The sequence below is a fragment of the Pteropus alecto genome, unplaced genomic scaffold, assembly GCF_000325575.1.
Source record: "Pteropus alecto unplaced genomic scaffold, ASM32557v1 scaffold115, whole genome shotgun sequence".
NCBI classification, from domain to species: domain Eukaryota; kingdom Metazoa; phylum Chordata; class Mammalia; order Chiroptera; family Pteropodidae; genus Pteropus; species Pteropus alecto.
The window spans coordinates 4256482-4262054 of record NW_006436814.1 but is presented as its reverse complement, the minus strand read 5'-3'; the positions used below and the strand labels follow the sequence as shown (position 1 = coordinate 4262054).

At 55.3% G+C, this 5573-nt stretch overlaps 1 long non-coding RNA gene across 1 annotated transcript in view; it reads left to right on the top strand.

Annotated features, from left to right (window-relative positions):
- Positions 1–28, top strand: part of LOC102882974 — a 23715-nt gene extending 23687 nt beyond the window's left edge. Inside the window, exon 6 of the long non-coding RNA XR_439218.3 lies at positions 17–28. This is a non-coding gene — a long non-coding RNA (uncharacterized LOC102882974). The remainder of the gene's footprint in view (positions 1–16) is intronic.
- Positions 29–5573: the final 5545 nt, after the last annotated feature.

The following is a 5573-nucleotide window of genomic DNA, read 5'->3' as shown; positions in this document are numbered from 1 at the left end:
CTACATCCTGCTACAGGGCCTCTCTGGAGAGTAGCTAGAAGGAGCACTGCTTCTAGAAACTACTCTAGTCAGATCTGGGAAGCAGCGGGCGGAGGGCCCTGTCTGCACAGAGCAGACGGACAGGACTCCAGGACGCTGCAGAACCCCAAGCCTCCCACCCCGCCACCCACTGCCACCACCGTACGTCCAAACTGAGAGGTTTGTGACCTACAGTTTCCCAGATCTGTCCTAGAGTCAGTAAAAGGTCACGGAAGTATAAAGAGACGAGGCCGATTTCAGCTCCTGGAAAACTTGTTTCATCCCCGAGTCTTCTATGCAGCCGAACTCTATACCTGCCCGCCTGCCCCACATCCTCTGGAGGTCACAGCCCTTGAGACTTGGCCATCAGTAGATGACCCCTCAGCATCTCAAGATGCTCAGACCCCGACAGCAACATTTGACCACATCCCCAGAAAGATACTTCTGAAAAGGCTTTCTAGCAGGGGGCTTGGACTCAGCTGCCAGGAGTGGCTGCATCCTGCCTTTCCAGACCACCTCATGGGGCCCCGGCCTCCCTGTCCTGCCCCTACCAGCCTGACTGGAAAGGAACAATGGTTTCGGGGACAGGGAGCCCATGAGCCGGCTCCCCGGGCATTGGCCGTGTGACCTTGGGCATTGACTTCAGGAGCCACAGTTTTCAGATGTAGAAACAGAGTGTCAGCCACCCACCCCTGCCTCTCTGGAGGTTGTCGTGGATGAGTGGACTGTCCTGAGTGGCTGCACCAGGATGGGGGGCTCCCAGCAGAGACAGATTCCTGCCCTGGGCTCCTTTCTGGTGCCTGCTGGGCCTGCAGTCGGGTGTGGCTTTGTCTTCACCTGGGCGCCACTTTAATCCCAGATATTTTGCTGTCAGCGAGTCATCGGGCCCGCGCGACGGCCTGCCCCCTCGATTTATCACGACGCTTTCACTCTCTTTGAGATGTCGGCAGACACACGGGGCTGGCAGCAAAAACAATGCCCACTGAGTGGTTTGGAGCCGTCGCCATTTTGCTATTCACAGCCAGGACCTTCCTGGCCTTCCATTACGAAGCCTGGCCCTGGAGCCATGGCTTCCTTTACTCCCACACGCCCCCAGCCTGGCAGAGAGGAGACGGGGCAGGAGGCGAGTCTACCCCGTGCCAGGCGGGGCCGTGGGGCACAGTCAGGCTCTGGAGTCCTGTGGGACAGAGAGGGCAGCTCCGGTCCCGGGCCTGGACTTCACACTTCAGCACCTGCTGGCCAGTGACCTTGGACTCTCGTATTTTGTCTATAAATGGGCACGATTATACCTGTCTCTCGGGGTTGCTGGAGAATGAGTGCATAAAGGTGCCCCCGTGTCACCTGGTCTAGTTAGGGCCGGGGAGATGGGGCTGGTGGGCGAACAGTGCAGGGGAGAGAGAGAAAGAGAGGGAATTGTGGGGAGACGAGAATGGGTCCTGAAGGGACCTGCGATTTGGGGTCGTCACTCCACCTCCTGCCACCATTGCTCTGGCTCTGGCATATGCCCGTCCCTCTGCGGCCGCACCCCCCTGCCCACTTCCCTACTCCCCCCCTGGCTGGCAAGGCCTCCTCACCCCTCAGTCTCAGTTTAAAACCCTCTTCCTCCGAGAGACCTGCCCTCAAACTTCCCCACCCACGTCTTGAATAGATCCTTGTTTTTCCTTCCAGGCAAAATTTATACATTTATTCATCTGGTTATCTGTTTAACATCCACTTGTCCCCAAGTCAGCCCCAGGAGGGCAAGGACCATGTTGATTTTGCTCACTTCTGAACCAGCGCCCAGCACAGTACCTGACAGAGTTTGTAGAGAAAATCCTTCCTTGTCTGCATCTCAGAGAGGTGAGCTCTGGTCCAGACTTGGCCCCGCCTACAGCAGAGACTGGCTGGCTCAGGAGGCCAGGCCAGTATGGCCAACCCCGACCACAGAGGCTGGCAGCGAGTGGCTAAGAGTGACCGGGCCAGGGAAGGAGGGACAGGCGACACTTGAGAAGGGTATGGGAAGACTCCAACAGGGCGAGGGGCATTCTAGGTATGGGAAATGGCACAGGCCAGTCTGGAGGTGTGACGCTCTCAGGTAGTTTGGAGAAGACAGAGCCCTGGGGAGCGGCCACGCAGAGCAGGTGTGATGGGGCCAAGTGGATGGAAGGGGCAGGTTGCAAATGACTTTTTGAAAATTCTACTAAGGTATCCGGCCCTTGTCCTAGGTTTTTAAGCGGGGAAGTAACACGGTCAGTTTTGCCTTGCTCAGAGCTCCCGGGGGGACCCCCAGGAGGAGGCTATTGCCTGAAGGCAGAGTCTAGTCTCCAGCCTCACTCCCTCCTGGGACAGCGTCCTCCTCGCTGGACAGAGCTGCTGGTCAATCAGACACATCCATCTTCTTTTGCCACCTGTGGCTGATCTTCTGCAGGCAGCTTACCTGAGTGCCACCCGCCCCCACAGTGGAGGCTACACGCCTGGGCAATGCAGGCCCAGCCCCGCGGTGGCCCCATGGAGGCAGTGAGTCCTGGTGCTTTGAGAGTCCCAGCCAAATCATCCTCGGGGCTCTAACTCCTGAGACCCCTCTGTGGGGGGTGCAAGGCCCATGCTGCTGAGAGGCCAGCTCCCCTCGGCCAGTATTTTGATCAGGTTGGGCTGGGGTTCCACTGCAGTAAATCAGCTCCCAAACTTCAATGACTTCAATGACAGGAAGTCTCATGCTCAGTCACGTCACAGGCCCAGTGCAGTGGGAGCAGGGCCATGACGGGCAGGCCTCTGCTCCACCTGGTGTCTCAGGGATGCAGGTGCTAGCAGAGCCACCACCTGAACAATCACCAGTCACGTGGCGTGGGAGGGGAGCACATGGAAGCATTTTGTAGGATACGAATGTCTTATCACTATATTCTAAACCTGAAACTAATATCATATTGTATGTCAACTGTAATTAAAAAAATAAATTAATAAAAAAAGAGAGAGAGCACATAGCTTCCAGTGACAGCCCATTGGCCAGTGTCTAGGACTTTGGAAAAGTGGGAGAGCCCATGGGCACTCAGTGGGCAGCGAGTGGCTTTTCAGCCCGGCGAGGGCCAGGTTGGAGAGCAGGTTGGCTCTGTCTGGACGTGGAAAGACGGATGACAAAGAATAGGGAGAAACTTGCGAGTTTCTTCCCAGTCACCTCCACTATGTCCCTGCTCCCTGATTCCTAGGGCACAGCTCCGGTGACAGCCCCACTGCTTCCTCCTCCTAAAAATACAGTCCCTTCTCTGTCTGGCCTTAGCCCGATTCTGCCCCATTTCCTTTGCACCCCACCCCCCATGTATCCCTCCAAGTCATACAAGACCCCCCCGCTGCTCCATGAGCATCTTGAGCATCTGCTTTCTTTCCCTTACGCCTCCTGGAATATTTCGCCCCGTCCCTGCTCCTTGAATCCCACCCACACTTCCAGGCCCAGATCAAATATCGCCTCATCCACAGAGGCTTCCAGACTCTTCTCACAGAGTGTCATCTGCGTATCAGACAAGTCTGGGATGGTTCCTCCACCCCCACAGGCTCCTGCAAGTGAAAGTGCCCAGCCCCCAGCCCCCAGCCCCAAGCCCCCACTGAAGGGGCAGCCCCAAGCAGACCATGTGACCCCACCCCCTCCTCCAGCCACAGCTGATTGGACCTAAATGTCCAATCTGTCACCTGGCAGTGGCCTACGAGGTGGGGCCTAGTGTGCGAGGATGAGCTGGGCCCACTGAACTCTCTCTGGAGAATTTTAACTGGGGACAAGGCAGCAGCGGCAGGAACGCCAGTTGATAGGATGCATCGGGGGTGCCGGAAAGGAGGGATGGGCTGAGTGCGGCCCCACAAGCCAGACTGGGGAAGCAGAGCGCTGAGCGCAACGAGAGGCCAAGCTGCGAGGAAGCTCACCCCACTCTGTGGAGAAGAAAGCGTGCCCTGGAGAGACGCTCTCGCCATCCTCGCCCGCTGAGCTAACCCGAAGGGTGGAAGCTGCGCCATGCTGCTGAGGACTCTTCCGAGAAATAACTGCCGAGTCTGGGCCATTTGGAAAGGTTAACTCTAAAGCCAGCCAAGGATGCAGGCTCGATGGGCAGAGGAGCACGTATGATTGCCACTGCTTGTTCCCCAGCATCGCCACCTCACCGGCCGCTGGGAAGGACTGGGGCTGCCTCCTCCAGCCAGGGGCCACCAGGACACCCAGAAACAAAGGCAGGGAGGGGCCGCCCGCCCAGCCCAGAGCCATCCTCAGGGGCTCCCTGGCAGGCTTCCACTTCTCATCTGTAACTCCTCCAGGGCACCAGGGGCCCCAAGACCCAGCTCGATACCCTACCGCTGCCTCTTGGGATGAGAGTATCATTAAGCCAGCTTTCACACCTGTAAAATGGGATAATAATAGTTGTCTGCTCGCTATATAGGGTTGTTAAGATTCAGTGCTTCTTATGTCCTGCCTTCTGTTGCTTTCTGTGGTCTCACAATGTGATGACAGAGGCTAAGTGGATGGTCACTCCTGTGACAGAGGCAGGGCTGGGGCAGACAGTGAGGACTTGCCTCAGGTGTCCCGAGGCCCTCTGAGCAGTATGCCACTCCGGCCCTTTTGTTCCTGTGGCACCTGACCCAGGCAGCCACAGCCACATGACCACCCCAACCACTTACCACCATTTCGGTTTCTGCTTCTTCTGGACACAAGTTGCCTTGTGTCCAGAACTGCCTCCATCTCTAGGCCCAAAGCCACAGTGCCATCAGCTCTGTCCGTGGCAGGATGGCACAGGGCATCTGAGGGCACAGAACCATTCCCCTCGGGGCTCCGGAGAAGATAAGCCACACAGAGACTTCACCTCAGTTGCTGTGGCAAAGACTGCTGGTTGTCTGCCCAATATCCACGCATCCCTTCTTCCCTGGTAACCGACCTTTGTATTATTGTTGGCAAGGGACAGGACTAAAAATCTACATTTCTCTCTTGCAGATAGGTTTGCCAAGGAGATGTAAGTGGAAGTCATTGGGTGGGGCTTCTGGGAAAGCTCTCTAAAGGGGTGTGACGGGGTATCAACTCGACAGGGAATTTAGCCCCTTTTGTTTTTCCCACCTCCCCACTCAGGACTCACAGGTGATGGTTAGAGCACCTGCAGCCATCTTGTACTACAAGGCACTCTTGAGAATGAAATCCATGAGCTAATTAATAATGGTGGAGCTTGGGTTCTTGTGACCACAGAGCTGCCATCCAATCCTAGAATTGCTGCTTCTGGACTTTTTATGTAAGAGACAGGTGCACATAATTGGATTTAAGTTGATTTCATTTCCTATAAAAAGCTTCTTCCAAAAAAACTGGCTTGCCAGATAAAATTTTCATTCATGGACTTCTACGCTGAGGGGGATCCTGGGTCCTAAACCATGTTTTCCTAAAACATTTTATGCAAACCATATTTTTACAAATCTAGTCATTGTTCCCCATTGACTTACTTTATAAAGAGATGGCTTTAAGTCTTTCAAGATGTTCACTTGGTCAGTTAGGAAATGACCAGTAAACAACACTTAAAAGTGCCAAAGAGCCACTTGAAAGAGAAGAATTCTTTTCTAAG